The sequence below is a fragment of the Chiloscyllium punctatum genome, chromosome 23 (assembly GCF_047496795.1).
Source record: "Chiloscyllium punctatum isolate Juve2018m chromosome 23, sChiPun1.3, whole genome shotgun sequence".
In the NCBI taxonomy this organism is placed as follows: Eukaryota; Metazoa; Chordata; class Chondrichthyes; order Orectolobiformes; family Hemiscylliidae; genus Chiloscyllium; species Chiloscyllium punctatum.
Genome location: NC_092761.1, coordinates 59,242,722 through 59,259,865, shown reverse-complemented (window position 1 = coordinate 59,259,865; position 17,144 = coordinate 59,242,722).

The window sequence follows — 17,144 nt, the reverse complement described above, 5'->3', positions numbered from 1 at the left end:
ACTCCTACAAGGACACCTGCATTTAGCTTGTGCCAGCATCTTCCACTCTTCTCCCTGTCTGTGGCTGATATAAGGATTGCCTGCACTATCAGCTGATATCAGGTGGTATCACACCGATGGTGACATTGGTGATCATGAGTAATGGTTTGCTCAACTACTGTATTGACTGGAATGAGAGAGACATGGGCCTGGCCAGCGCTGCCCCCTACATCCCAGCTTCTGAGGTGACACAGGGAGTCCTTATCAGTTCGGAATGGAGAAATAGTTTTGAAAGAATTTATCATGTGGAGTTTAATGTGAAGCACTTGCATGTCAGGTGTGGCACCAACTGGCACAGTATGTGTTGTGTGTGGCTCCGGGTCATTTACCCTCTTCCTAAGGCATGCCCCTGCATGCCCCAGAGTGGCACCCCTTACTGCTCCAGTGTGACATTGCAAGCAGCAGTCCTGTTCCCTGTCTGACTGGTAAACTAGTAGGAAGTGAAAGTGCAGAAGAATAAAGGGAGGCAGTGAGAGGATGTGGGAAGCAGATCAGAGAGGGCTAGGAATGAATGAAAACATGAAATGCTGGAAGCAGACACCAAGTTCTGGAAGCTATCTCCCAGCTACACCTCCCAGCGGGTGTTCCTATTCCTCTCCTACAGTCCTCACTCCATGCCTGTTAACAACAGCTACTTGTGTCTATATTGCACAGTCACAGAATTGTTAAGATGAAGAATGAGGCCATTTGGCCCATTGTGCCCACACCAGCTCTTCAAACAAGCATCATTATCGAATGTCAATCTCTTGCTTTATCCTCCCACCCTGTTCGACACCTTTAATGTTGCAACACATCCCAAAGGAGTGATTATTGGAGAAAGTATGACACTGCGTCAAATATTGAGATGCTGGAACAAGTAACCAATAGCCTGGTCAGAAGTGTTGAGTATAATAATCATGATTAGGTTCTGGTTATTTTTGGCAGCTCATTCCACACACACACCGCCCTCTGTGTGAAAAAGTTGTCACTCAGGTCCTTTTAAATGTTCCCCCTCTGACTTTAAACCCATGTCATCTAGTTTTGGACTCCCCCACCCTGGGAAAAGGAATTAAGCTATTCTCCTATCCATGCTTCTCATGATTTTATAAACCTTTATTAGGTCACCCCTCAGCCTCGGACACACCAGGGAAAACAGCCTCATCTTCTTCAGCCTCTCCCTACAGCTCAAACCTTCCTACTCAGGCGGCATCCTTGTAAATCTGTTCTGAACCCTTTCAAGTTTCACAGTAACTTTCCTATAGCAGGGAGATCAGAATTGAATGCAGTATTCCAAAAGTGGCCGAACTAAAGTTCTGTACAGCCACTGTGTGAGGGGGGAAAAGAACTGACAGAAAGAATACAATCTAAGAAATGAGAGGTAATCTATGTTGACGGAAAAATAAAAACAAAATACAGACTATAATTAAATGGTGAGATGCTGGGAAGTCATAGGGCCATAGAGTCATAGAGATGTACAACACGGAAACAGACCCTTCGGTCCAACCCGTCCATGCCAACCAGATATCCCAACCCAATCTAGTCCCACCTGCCAGCACCCGGCCCATATCCCCCCAAACCCTTCCTATTCATATACCCATCCAAATGCCTCTTAAATGTTGCAATTGTACCAGCCTCCACCACATCCTCTGACAGCTCATTCCATACACGTACCACCCTCTGCGTGAAAAAGCTGCCCCTGTAGGTCTCTTTTGAACTTCAAAAGAATTTGAGCATCTTTGTTCCTGAGCTATTGAACGTTAACATGTATATACTGCTAGCAATTAAGAAGACAAATAGGATATTGGCCCTTTCTACATGAGTGTTTGCATTTCGGAGTAAAGTTGTCTTACTGCAATTCTGTGGAGTGTTGGTGGTTTATGACCTAACACTCACATAATGGGGATGGTGAGCTGCATTAAACGCCTGCAGCAAACTTTCCCTGACATTGATATTGTTTCAAAGCCCTTTGGACCCTGGTGACAGTGGGAATCACTCCAGGTTTAGTCATTTCCTGATTGAAGGAATACACATTTTCCTCCATTTTTATTACATTCATTTCCCCTCGTTAGTGATTGGTTTGCTCTCACCTACTTTCTGCTATTAACAACTAATGATTCCATGTAAGATTGTCTTAACTCATTTTTTAGATTAGAATCAGTCTAAACATTATGGCATAGACAGTAGCACACAGGGGGCTAACACCTTCAACATATTATCTGGCTGACACCAATTGTAAAAATCAACTACGCAAAAGTGAGTACTACAGATGCTGGAAGACAGAGTTTAGATCAGAATGGTGCTGGAAAAGCACAGGAATATTCCTGATGAAGTGCTTTTGCCTGAAACGTCAATCTTCTTGCTCCTCGGATGCTGTGCTTTTCCAGCACCACTCTGATCTAAACACCAATTGTTAAAGTTAACCTGAGAATGTAGCATTTTAAAACAGTTTTGCGATTTACATATGTAAGAAGTGAAACTAACGTGGTCCTTCTAACAGATGAGAGACTTAACAAACAATCAAGGTATTTTTCACTGTATAATTTCAGTTACATCACAAAATAAACTTTTGCTATAAATTCTGTGCTTTACAATTGTGTCCTCCACAACCACCTGATGAAGGAGCAGTGCTCCGAAAACTAGTGCTTCCAATTAAACCTGTTGGACTATAACCTGGTGTTGTGTGATTTTTAATTTTGTACACCCCAGTCCAACACCGGCATCTCCAAATCACAACTAATGGCTGATACTTATTTTACATCTATATCCTCCTCTACTATCGGTAGCACTCTTTGTTCTGGGCACCTTGTTCTACTCAAACTTTCCCTTCCCACCTTTTGTCAAAAACATAAAATCCATCATTTTCACGCTCCCTTCAGTTCCAAAGAAAAGTCATGTCAGACCCAAACCATCAACTCCATGCCTACATTGGAATTGAGCATGTTTGAACAAAGAAGTTTACAATACCTTAGCCCAATGGGGTATGATGATTTATGTTTGGAAGGCATCTGTCCACAAAAGGTAACTGATCATTTAATTGAGCTTTGTGCAAGGGTTCATATGCATCAAAATATTTGGTACAATCCCTACAGGGTGGAAGCAGGCCATGTGGCCCATCGAGAGTCATGAGTTTGAAAGGTTTACCAGGATGTAGGGTACAGAAGAGGTTTACTGGGATGTTGCCTGGTATGGGGGAATTTAGCTATGAAGGAAGGTTGGATAGACTGATGCACTGGAACGCAGGAAGTTGAGGAATGACCTGACAGAAGTTTAAAAGATTGGGAATGGCACGGATGGAATGGAAAGTATGAGGCTTTTTTCCCAGTGTGGAGGGATCAATTACTAGAGGACACAGGTTCACGATGTGAGGGAATAAGTTTAAAAAGAGATGTGTGAGGCAAGGTTTTCACACACAGGGTGGGGAGTGCTTGGAACGCGTTGCCAGAGGAGGTGGAGGAAGCAGACACAATAGCAGGACTCATGAAGCACCTGGACAAATACGTGAATAACGAGAAAACAGAGAGATACGGATCTTGAAAGTGAGGACAGTTTTATTATGAAAGGGCAAAATTTGTCAGCACAGGCTTGGAGGACGAAAGGTGCTGTTCCTGTGCTGTATTGTTCATTGAGTCCACACTGGCCTTCTGAAGAGCATCACACCCCAGACCCTATCCTAACCCTGCATTCCTCATGGCCTAGCCTGCATATCCCTGGACGCTATGAGAAATTTAGCATGGCCAACCCAACTAACCTGCACATCTTTGGATCAAGGGAGTAAACCCAAACAGACAAGGGAAGAATGTGCAAACTCCGTACAGACAGACATCAAAGGGTAGAATTGAACCCAGGCCCCTAACACTTAGGCAATTGTGCTAACCACTGAATCAACTGCTCTCAGCTCATGGAACAGTTAAGCCATTACAATTTGACCTTAGTGCCTAGGAATGAGTTGAGAGGGAGCAGCCAGGATTCCTCTTAGTAACCAGGACTGAGTGACTTCTCTTAGAAATCAGTACATATGAGTATCCTGTTTAAAAGAGTTGGACTGGCCTATGCAGATGACATGGTCAAACAACCCACCAAGGCCCATAACCTGAGATCTGAAAATGCCGTATGGTCCAATTGCTCCTGCTACTGCTGTGGGGCCTATTCCCTTAGCAAGAATGAGCTGGAAGAAAAGAATTTTTTAAAAAATAACTTTAAAGAGAAACAGATTCCCAATAATTGAAAGGACAGACAGGAAGCATCTGTTACATTGATCTGCAAAACATCCCAAAGAAGGAGGTGGAAACATTACGTCCACGTTGTTGGACAAATTCATTCAAACACATTTGCAGCCAAGCTCCAATTTTTTTTACTCTTCAGAACCAAACTCGAAATAGGAGCCTGGAAACACAAGGAAAAGGTTTAGCCACTCAAGCCACATCTGTCATTCAGTTCCCTCCATGGCCAAGGGTCACTTGCAATTCATTTTCCTGCCCTTCATCCAAATCACAGAATTCTTATCATACCGAGGGAAGCTATTCAGCCCACTGCATCTGCACTGGTGTTCCAAATGACCATCTCGATTCCTGCAACTCTGTCTTCTCCCTTACCCATTGTTCATTTTCAAAAGCCATCCAATTGCCTTTAGAATGTTGGCATGGACAAGATGGAGCAAATGGCCTCCTTCTGGGTTGCATCATTTCTCTGGTTCTATGGAATACTTGGATTCAACCTGCCTCCATCGTCAGCGCACTCCAAGTCTTAACAACTCACTGTATGAAAACCTTCTCCAACTCGAAGCTCCTTGGATGCTGCCTGAACTGCTGTGCTCTTCCAGCACCACTAATCCAGAATCTGGTTTCCAGCATCTGCAGTCATTGTTTTTACCTCTTTGTTTCTTTTGCCAATTACTTTAGATCGGTGCCCTTTAATTAAAACTTAGAAATATATTAAATAGGAGCAGGAGCCTGCATCATCATTCATTATGATCATGACTGACCCTGCAATCTCAGTATCCCATTCCCACTTTCTCTCCATACCCCTTGATCCATTTAGCCACAAGGGCAATGTCCAGCTCCCTCTTGAATATATTGAATGAACTGGTCCCCAGCAGCTTCCTGTGGGAGAGAATTCCACAGGTTCACAGGTCTCTGAAGAAATTCTTCCTCATCTCACTCCTGAATGGCTTACCCCTTATTTTCATTCTCAATTGTTTTTGAATGGAAGTATTTTCTCCCTATTTACATTCTTCAGACCAGTCATGACTTCAGTCAGATCTCATCTCAACCTCTGCTCCTCCAGGCAAACTTCTCCAAGTTACCTTCATAATGAAAAATCCTCATCCCTAGAACCATTCACATCTATCTTTCCTGCACAAATGCCTTCAGGTCCTTCCAAAAATATGATGCCTAGAACTATGATGCAATACTCTAGCTGAAGCCCAGTGTTCAGCATGACTCCCTTGCTGCATTCTGAATATTACTACAAGACCTCAGTCTCCACGGACAAGAACTCCTTGGGCATATTCTCAATCTTTTTCGTGACTATTGTTCAGTTCCTGGCCCACTTACAGAATTTGGACTGAACTTTGTGGCCTTCCATATCTTTACCTTATTTTGCCAATCCACGGATTTTACATTGAACATTTAACCAATGTCAGCATTTTCCGGTGGCTTCTCCCACTCTTCCTATAGTGGTCACATTCACTGGTCCCTTCCAATGTAGAGACTACTTTGGACCTAACTTTCAGCAGTTACTCTGTGTCTCTATCATTTTGTCCATATGCTATATATTGTCATGAATTGGATCCTGTATATGAAGGCCATAGCGTTTCATCACTTTCTATAGCTTGTTCAGATTCTAAAAATGTGTAAGTTGTGTCAGATGACCTGAGGAATACACCCTTCTGTTTGATTGTAAAATTACTATCCCTTTGTCACTACCTGAAACCTCGTCCTGATCTTTCAACTTTTTCTGTCTTTCCTTTTTATAACAAATCATGTCCCTAGATTAAAACTTATTTCTGGTTGATTTATATGAGATCACAAGCCTTCCTGAGATTTCTCTGAATCCTCAACCTTAATAAACACCCTTCTCCCTACGTGCAGCAAACTCGAAATTCTGACTGAATTAGACAGGGTAAATGTAGGAGGGACGTGGTGCCAGAGTCCAGAACCTTAGATCACAGTCTAAGGATACAGGGTAGACCATTTAGGACTGAGGTGTGGAGAAATGCTTTCACCCAGAGATGTGGAGGAGCCGGTGTTGGACTGGGGTGGACAAAGTTAAAAATCACACAACACCAGGTCATAGTCCAACAGGTTTATTTGGAAGCACTAGCTTCCGGAACGCTGCTCCTTCATCAGGTAGCTTGTGGGGCAAGATCATAGGACACAGAATTTAAGATCAAAGTGTCATACAACTGATGCGATGTATTGAATAAACCTAGACTTCTGTCAAGTTTTTAATCACTTCGAATGGCTTGCAGGTTTCAATTCATTAATATGTAAATCCCTTTCTCCTCCACCCCCCTCCCCACACACACATACATCACACACACACACACGCACACACACACACTTCCCATACACACACACACAAACACACATACACACACACACACATACACACACATCACACACACATACACATACACACACACTCTCTCTCCCTCTCACACACACTCTCTCTCCTTCTCACACACACACCCCATACACACACACACACACACACACTTCCCATACACACACACACACAAACACACATACACACACACACACACACACACACATACACACACACACATACACACACACACACACACACACACATATACATACACACACATACACAAACACACATACACACACACACATTCCATTTTGTTCAAAAAGCCCACAAATCGTAGGCAGTCAGTAGGTCAATGTGAGAGTTTATACATTCCGACTTTGGAAATAGAACTCAAGACACTAATCTCACACCTTTAGTACATTATTTGAGCTGAGAGATCACATTTTTGTTAAACTGATAAAACCTTAGGTTATCTTGGGGCTGTGACTTGAAAGATGAGATTTCCATATTAATGAATCAAAACCTGCACCTCCACTCTGTCAAGTGATTATAGACTTGACAGTAATCTAGGTTTGTTGAATACATCACATCAGTTGTATGACACTTTGACCTTTTACTATAAATTCTGTGTGCTATAATCCTGCCCCCCTAGCTCCTTGTTGAAGGAGCAGTGCTCTGAAAGCTTGTACTTCCCATAACCTGGTGTTGTGTGATTTTTAACTTTGTTCAACCAGAGAGTGGGGAACGTGTGGAATTCTCTGCCACAGAAAGTGGTTGAGGCCAGAGCAGAATGCTGCAATCTTACATATAGAATATCCGTTCTGCTTTCTAAATCAATCAAAGTCTGACCACTACTCAACAGCTCTTAATAAATCATCCTTAGAAATGTTAATAGAATTTCCAAACCTTCCTCAGAGTCAAATTTTTGAAACATTCTTTCAGGGGATGTGGGGCTTCATCAGCATTTATTGCTTATTCCAAGTTACCCATGAGGTCATTAAGAGTCATCCCCCGTGCTGTGGGTTCAGAGTCACATACAGACCAGACCAAGATGGAGTTCGATAAAACGCACGTTTCATCAGCATGAATTGGCTCTAACGCGATTAATAGATTGTGGATACTGTTCGGATAATGCAAACTCACTACTAAGCTTGTATAGCGATTTTCTATTAGCGATCTTTTGCTCTTGATTTTCTATAGCTGTTTCCCGCAGCGTGATTTTCTAGAGCGCAAGGTTTAGGCACAAATTTCAGGTACAAATAGCACCAGTGCCCTAAGACCCCTCCCAATCTATTTCTCCACTACCTTGTTCAAAATATTACAATTATATATTACTGTACACTGACTGAATTTAGTTGTCATGACTACAAGTTGCAAGATACAATATTTTTCTCCTTATCCTATAAGTGCACTGCAATAACATTATTAAAGTGAAGCTCAATGTAGGCCATAGTGTCCTATACTTATATGGATCACATTTATCATTAATCTCTTCTTTTGGTTTAATATTTTGGATATGTTTGGATAACGCAAACTCTCTACTGAACATGTATAACGATTTTCTATTAGTAATCTTTTACACGTGATTTTCTATAGCTGCTTCCCATAGTGTGATTTTCTATAGCGTAAGGTTTCAAAGTCATAAAGTCATACAGATGTACAGCACGGAAACAGACCCTTTGGTCCAACCCATCCATGCTGGCCAGATATCTCAACCCAATCTAGTCCCACCTGCCAGCACCTGGCCCATATCCCTCCAAATCCTCCCTATTCATATACCCATCCAAATGCCTTTTAAATGTTGCAATTGTACCAGCCTCCACCACTTCCTCTGGCAGCTCATTCCATACACGTACCACCCTCTGAGTGAAAAAGATGCCCCTTAGGTCTCTTTTATATCTTTCCCCTCTCACCCTAAACCTATGCCCTCATGTTCTGGACTCCTCCACCCCATGGAAAATACTATTTATCCTATCCATTCCCCTCATGATTTTATAAACCTCTATAAGGTCAACACTCAGCCTCCAATGCTCCAGGGAAAACAGCCCCAGCCTGTTCAACCTCTCCCTACAGCTCAAATCCTCCAACCCTGGCAATATCCTTGTAAATCTTTTCTGAACCCTTTCAAGTTTCACAACATCTTTCCAATAGGAAGGAGACCAGAACTGCACACAATATTCCAACAGTGGCCCAACCAATGTCCTGTACAGCTGCAGTATGACCTCCTAATTGCTATACTCAGTACTCTGACCAGTAAAGAAATGCATACCAAACGCCTTCTTCACTATCCTATCTACCTGCGACTCCACTTTCAAGGAGCGATGAACTTGCACTCCAAGGTGTCTATTCAGCAACACTCCCTAGAACCTTACCAATAAGTGCATAAGTCCTGCTAAGGTTTGCTTTCCCAAAATACAGAACCTCACATTTATCTGAATTAAGCTCCATTGAATGACAGAGGAACACATCTGTCGCATTATAGCAGAATGACCTGTATTTCTTAGGGTTAATGGGATCACAAAATGTATGGGGGAAAGTGGAAACAGGGCAATGAGTTAGATGATCAACCATCACCATATTGAATGACAGAGGAGATTTGAAGGGCTGATTGGTCAACTCCTTTTTTTTTTATGTTTTTATGTATCAGTCAGAGAAGGTGAAGCTAATTTTAGTTAACTGCGATTAATTCCCAAGCTGCCTGTGATCACTCACTACAGACAAAATTTTTGGATTTCTCCTTAAAGTAATTGATATGTGCTCTCCTTTCCCCGTAACAAGCACCAATCCTCCCTCACACACACCCCATCCCTGATCCCCATCATTTGCAGCGAATTCTTCACATCAACTCTCTACACCAGGGCAAATGTTGAATTATACCTTTGATAGTCCACTAGGGTTTTAGGAACTGTCTCATCTATTACTGGGTGATTTCTCTCACTCTCTCCACAACTAAAGAGACTTTCCACTGCTGCAAATTTTCATTGCCATGAAGTTCATATTTTCAAACATATCCCCAAGTTCATCACTGACAAATTCTCTTCCAAATTTTCAGATACAAATAGCACCAGTGCCCTAAGACCCCTCCCAATCTATTTCTCCACTACCTTGTTCAAAATATTACAATTATCTCTTCACTGTATATTACTGTACACTGACTGAATCTAGTTGTCATGATTACAAATTGTAAAATACAATATTTTTCTCCTTATCCTATAAGTGCACTGCAACAACATTATTAAAGTGAAGCTCAATGTAAGCCATGGTGTCCTATACTTATATGGATCACATTTATCATTGATCTCTTCCTCAGGTTTAATATTCTCATTGACCCTTACTCTGCATCCTTTAGTAGGATTTATAAAGGTGAGTGGGTAAACTCTTAATGATTGGCCTAATTTCTCTCTGTAAACTCCTATCTCCTGATATCAGTAGCAACTGCACAATATTTTGACTAAAGAAGTTAGATCTTGCTCATGTAATAGAGTTTGTCCAATCCGGATATGATTGTAAGTCTACCAACCTCCCAGAAACAATTGCTTTGTCATGTTCCATGTCCAGTTTCATTTAAGCCTTTGAAATAAAAGGCCTGTTCAACAGTGAGGTTATTTCAGTGCTGATGAAATTGATTATCCCATCTATTTTACAGGAATTGTCACTTTTTGTAATAGTTTCAGCCAATTATTATCCTCAACCTGAAATGGATCGAACTCTCATATTCCTTAACTTGACCTTGATCCATATTTTTGAAAGAATCTAGATAACATTTTGACCAATCTATTCCATACACTGTTGACGTACATCCCCTGCCCAACACAATGGAACTGAATGAGTCTTTGCCCAAAACATTTGTTTACTGGATTAAAACTTCTCAAACTCATGCAATTCCCTCTGCCTGATCAGTATCACTAGCATCTCCTTCCAGACCTTCACATTGTACATCGTTCACAAACCTTGTTACTCATTTGGGAATTTCCGATGCAGAATGGTGTTTTGAGTCACATCTGAAATGCCTGTTGGCTGTATTCCCAGTATTCCTGAGATTCATTCTTCTATTCTAATTCCCTAATTCTGGCTGCCTGCTCTATTTGCCAGAGGCATCTCTATCGTCACTCCTTTTAAGTTATGACTCTCATTCCATATTGATGTTTTTGTCCTGTGTCTGGACAGTCTCTCATTGCCTCTACCATTGAATCCTCCAATCTTTATGTCACTGCTGAATGTCCCATTTGAACTCCGAAAGCCTGTGGGAATGAACACTTTCCCAGAACTTTTATAAAGCTTATGACATCTGTTCCAAAAGCATATTTCTTTCTGTTGGTCAAACTCCAGTTAATGTAAGGAGTGTAAACATGTTTGGCACCTGTGCAAAGTCCACCAATTTAAAGGCAAATACTGAATTAAAATCTCCAACTAGAATTTTTCCGACTTATGTACAAATCTGTGAAATTTCATTTCATATTTTTCTATAGAATATCCATTCTGCTTTCTAAATCAAAGTCTGACCCTTACTCAACAGCTTTTAATAAATCATCCTTAGAAATTTTAATACAATTTCCAAACCTTCCTCAGAGTCCAAATTTTAAAAGAATTGCTTCAGGGGATGTGGGCTTCATTAGCATGTATTGCTTATTCCAAGTTGCTCAAGGGGTTATTAAGAGTCATCCCAGGTGCTGTGGGTCCAGAGTCATATAGAGACCAGACAATGTTAACAGGTTTCTTTCCCTGGAGGAAGAAGGTGCATTCAATGACAATTGATTGCCTTTACATGATTATCATTACTGAAAATGTGTTGCTGGAAAAGCGCAGCAGGTCAGGCAGCATCCAAGGAACAGGAGAATCGACATTTCGAGCATAAGCCCTTCTTCAGGAAACGTTGATTCTCCTGTTCCTTGGATGCTGCCTGACCTGCTGTGCTTTTCCAGCAACACATTTTCAGCTCCCAATTCCAGCATCTGTAGTCCTCACTTTCTCCTCCATGATTATCATTACTCCAGATTTGTTTTAAATTGAAATGTTATGATCTGCTTTGGTGAATTTTGAACCCATGTCCCTAGAATACTAGCCTGATATTATCAGTGCACCACCATCTTGATAAATATCTAACTTTGAGAATACTTTACACTTAATCTTTCAGTAAGAGGAGGCATCACCAAAACCATACCACACTACTTTCTTGCTAAAGATGTAATCCACATATTCACTGCCTTTTTCCTTGAATTGTAAGGTTCAGCTTCACAAAACACCTATAGGAAGATATAGCCTCAAAACTGTTCATTTGGCCTTAGCCATCGTGTTCCATGGTATCTCAACCTTCCATCTTCACCTTGAAGTTAACATCCTCTTTAATCAAGATGGGCCCGAGCACGAGCCCATCAATGGGATAAAACCCAAGACACCTATTTTTGAAGTTTATTAATTACCCGATCTTACAGCTTCTTCTACACACCACGCCCATCTGTTTCCCTTTATATCTACCCCATCAACTAAAGCCTTAATCAATTAACCCCAATGACCTGCTTAACTACTTGCTAGATTAACAAAATGGTTCTTAACACATGGGAGAGTTGGAGGATCAAACTCACCCATATCCTATGCATGACTTCAATCGTCAAAGGGGCAATGCTGCACATTGATTGGCAATTCCATTCTTGGCCAGTTCTGTACTGGAGGACAAGGTTTGTAGGGGGCGTGACTCTGAGGGGCCTTAATGCGTTTATTCTTTTTCAAACGGATATATCTTCTTGGATGAATTAAAGGTGCTTGAAATCCTTCCCTTCTAGAATGCTGAAGAAAGATCACTCATTTATTTTCCACATAACATTTGATCTATTCCAAACTGTTGACCAACACACAATCTTCCTTGAATATACAGTCAGGCATTTCAGGACCACCGCGAGAGTGGATCTGGGTGTGGAAAATAGACAGCTGGTCGAGGAGATGGAATACACTCTAAAAACCATGGCATGCATTAAATCCAGGCCAAAACGAAGATGACTAGCAAACGCCTCTGTGCTCACGCCTGGAGATCACGGTACTGTATGTAACTAGGAATAATTTTACAGACATAATTTACATTATGTACCTATCCTCCATTCTCTGCATTTCACTGTAACAAAATAACCCTGTTTTTATTGGGAGCACTGGTCGTGGGTTCTGTTTATGCCAAGTCATAGCGACTGTTTAAATAGACTTTGTTTGCTGAGTAAATGTTTGCTACAAGTCTTGAAAAAAGTTCAGCCTTTTCCCATTCTCATTGGCTGAGACTTGGATGCCAATCTTTACTCTGTGAAGAGCAATGAGCTCCACTCCTCCCCCTAATGGCTGAAAATTGAAGTGAGAGATTGGACAGGGCTGGACGGGGAATGGGACTGAACGACTGCTCATTTTGGTTTTGCTGAATGACATCCCCTAATGATTCACTCAGTGAGTGTGAAACGTTGGCAGGGTCTGAATTCCAGGTGAAACCCCTGGCAAGGGAGAAGCCATTTACAATTAAGAGCTGCGATATTGTTCACTGAAGAACTTGTCTCCCACCACACTTTGTACAAAGGGACTGTCATCCAACAGGTATCCCTCGAGTGCATTGCAACATGTCATGCCAAAAATATTCCCATAATCCCTTTCATGGCCATTAAGGATCTTTCACGAGAATTTCCCCCATAATACCTAGCACCACATTCAGAAACAAAAGCCCCGAGGAAGCCAGGTATTCAGCTTAATCTCTTATTAATACACAGGGAGGAACCACTAAAAGGAATAATATGATCCCTAAGGCCTGTTTGACATTGATGAATTACTGCTTGCAACTGCAGGAGCCACAAAACTGGCAGGTCAAAGGGCACAGTCCACGCTCAATAAGTTCCCTGTAGATTCCTATAGAAGGTCAAAGCCACAAGGGTAATTCCATTCTCTGAAATGAGACACAGACGGATGTTTCTTCATTTTCCTGGGAATATTGGCTCCTGAGGCCAGCTTTTCTGTTTACTGGAAGCAGCATCGCATTCATAACCTGACACTTTCTCTTTAAAGCTCACTTTTCTTCATAGTTCATTAGCAACGGCAAACTGTCAGATCCCATCGTTCATATTTGATGTGGTTAATTATTGAACTAGCCCTTCAGACAAATGATTCCTTTGTTGTTCAAAAACAATATTTCAGATTGTCTCCTAATAATGAGGGAGTCATCGTTCAGCATAGTACCTCAACATAACAGCATACTCTGCAGCTTTGAATTTAAAGAGAGGGTTCAATAACCAGAGCCACTGAGAATGTAAAATTCAAAAGATAGATACGTGGTGATACTGAAGAGAATCACCAAGAGGAATTATCTGTGTTCCACTGCTGGCATCGATTTAGTTACTCTTGCTGAGTGTGAGTGGCATGCTGCTAAGTCTAATCATCCACATGGGCATTTAATTTTAGATTAGATTAGACTACTTACAGTGTGGAAACAGGCCCTTCGGCCCAACTAGACCACACCGACCCTCCGAAGAGTAACTCACCCAGACCCATTCCCCCTGACTAATGCATCTAACGCAATGGGCAATTTAGCATGGCCACTTCACCTAACGTGCACATCTTTGGACTCTGGGAGAAAACCGGAGCACCCGGAGGAAACCCATGCAGACACAGGGAGAATGTGCAAACTCCACACAGACAGCTGCCCAAGGCTGGAATTGAACCCAGGTCCCTGACACTGTGAGGCAGCAGTGCTAACCACTGAGCCACCATACTGCCCCTAATTTGTAGGATTGGATCTTTTGAGAGATATCCAATCCCTCAAAACATTCTTTCTCCTTCCCTCCTTCAATCTTGAGCCATTACAAGTGCCACCAATGCCATTTATCCTGTGGTACCTTATTGCAAGAGGGGCATTCAACAGATCTGTGCCCAGGTGCTTCTTGACAACAGTACTGTAAACATTGGTGTGGCACAATGCCAGGCTTTATCTTATATTTACCCATGACCAGGCTTACCAACAGTGTTCACTAGTCAATGGTCAGGGATGAGGGTGTTGCTGCTGAACAGGGGACCCTAAAAGATTGAACCCGTTCCAATCCAGAGATGTTTCTGCCAATTGTTAAATACCATTTGCTGTTGCCAGTGATATCACATCAACCCTGTGCTAGCTGGCAATGCCCACGTTTCCCTGATAGATTCTTTCCAAGATATCGTCCAGAAGCTGGAATACATTGTATTCTGTCATAAATGTTTTGAAATTCTCTCTTTGGGTATTTCAGCATGACACTGGGGAGTGGTAGCACATTCTTGGTTACTTCTTTGTTCTTATAGAACTTGATTAAACCCCACTTGGTTTCTTCATGGCCTTTTCAAACATTTCTTTCTGCACTGAGAGTAATATAACAGATTTCTTTCCTCTTTTCGGGTAATACCATGAGTCTAGGAAGCCCAGTGAAAACTGCTACTGGTTGCCCCTTCATTGCTTTGTGACCGTGATTCGTTTCTAGTCTGGTCGGCATTCTGGAACTAACAGGACTCCTGACTTCTCCTGAAGCCGACTTCCAAACATACATACTAGCTCAAAACTGAGGAGTGTAGATTGAAAACTATGTAAATAGTTTCACTTCGCTGAAGTTGCAGTGTAACGTGGAGCATACCTATGCTCTCTACAGTAATCTCACCTGTCAATTGGGATGATGGGATAGTGACCTCAGTCTCGGTATCAAGGTTAAAGTCAACAAAATTTCCATTGACATAAAAAAAATTCTGTGAATCCACAATCATTGGGATCAATTTCTCCCATACGTGTCTCAGTTAAATTTTCCAAAGGAGGTTGCTGTAAAATTTTCTCTGTAATTGTGTGTTACTTCTGCACTTTAATGTTTAATTTTGTGGCAATGCTATATCTTAACAACTGTTGCTTCCACAAATCCCAATCTGTGTTCTGCATGATCCATCTGTGACCTTGAATCTGCCAGGAAGTTTTAAACCTCTTTTCAATCCCCCTCAATGTGCTGACCAATTTTATTACTATAAAGCCGTTTTAAGTCTGTGATACAGTATTGCCTGTATATTGCTGTCCCTTAAGTTTTGTATTGCTTTTACAAAAGCAGTTATAAATTTAATGACTGTAGTGTATTACTTCTGTTCTGTATTAATTTACTGCTTTCGAGCTTTTTAAAAATCTTTTTCTGTTTAATACTGTGTCTCTTTGCTGCTTGCTGGGTTATCCCTTGTTTTTCTGCATTTTCCTGCTCTTTTCTAATGGTTATGAAATGATGGTTTCCCTACCTTCTGTAGCCAAGGTGGAGGTTTTTCGCTTTGTCCTTGGGTAAAACAGACACGTTCCCTGCCTCCTATGTTCGAAAACACCAAGCACTTCCTTCTAATAAAATTTGCAAATTGAATTCTTGAGCTGAGGCCTTTATATTTTTCCCTGCCAAAATGGAAGCTTAATTATGGAATCCCAGTTCTTTTAAATCTTTCACCTCTTCTCACTTTTCATTTTCTGCTGGACTATTTCACTGGATTTTTTTAAAAAATTGCTCTTATCCAGCTAAATGACCCCTGAGGCACTCCCAATTGTGGAATCTTAGTATTAGTTCCCTTTCTTCCCTGTTTACTAGTCTGTTGCACCTTGTGATATAATGTTAGGAGTAGGGATACTTGTTATGAGAGGTGAGAATTCTCCTTTATATTCCCTTTCTTTGTATTGTTTTGTTTTAATAAAGGTATTCCCTTTTCCCTCAGGAGAACTAACTTTACCTCCTGGAGTGTTTCATGTCTGAAAGACCATTGGCCTTTTTAAAGCAGTGATGCACTTAAAGTTATAAAATGGCTTGCCTGAAATTTTTCCTGGATCTTCTGGTAGTTTTCAGTGAAAGTCACACCCACACCATTTTATTGATATGGTACTTGCCACCTTTGCTGGTTTGCGGTACTGGGGAAAGGTTGCTTCACTGCCGCTAATCCTGTTTTCTCTTTGTCCTAGCTAGAGATTATTGCTGAAAGGGTAAAGTCACCATAGTCCTAAAGGCTCTCATTAGAGAGAGAGAGAGAGACTCTGATGGCAGTTTAATCTGAGAGTCACCACACCTCAGGAAGAGATTGAGAAGGAGAATCCTTCATGGAAACCTCAGCCAGGGCAGGAATTGAACCCATGTGATTAGCATAGCTCTACGTCACAAACCAGCCAGCCGGCCAACTGAGTTAGCCAATCCGCATGGCTATTGATGGAGGATACACCATAATAGGGTATCTACAGGAAGTGCAATGTCCTCGGGTAATGAGAAGGTGTCTCTTATCTTCATTTCTTTATTTTTCTACTTTTCTGCTAAGAAGACTGTCCTACTGAACTTCTTAAATTATTTCTTTATTTTTCTATTTCTGTCACTATGATTTTGTACCCAGCTACTTTGTACCTTTGATGACACCATGTGTGCTGATATTGTACACTTTTCACTGTGCTCTTGTACCTTGTACTTGACTGCACATGACAATAAAACCTGAAGTCTAAATCGAAACCTATTCTATGATAGCAATAAATATCACTACATTTGGTCAGGCATAAAGACTCGGGGAACTGGCCCCAATATAGCTGCTCCCTCAAAAAA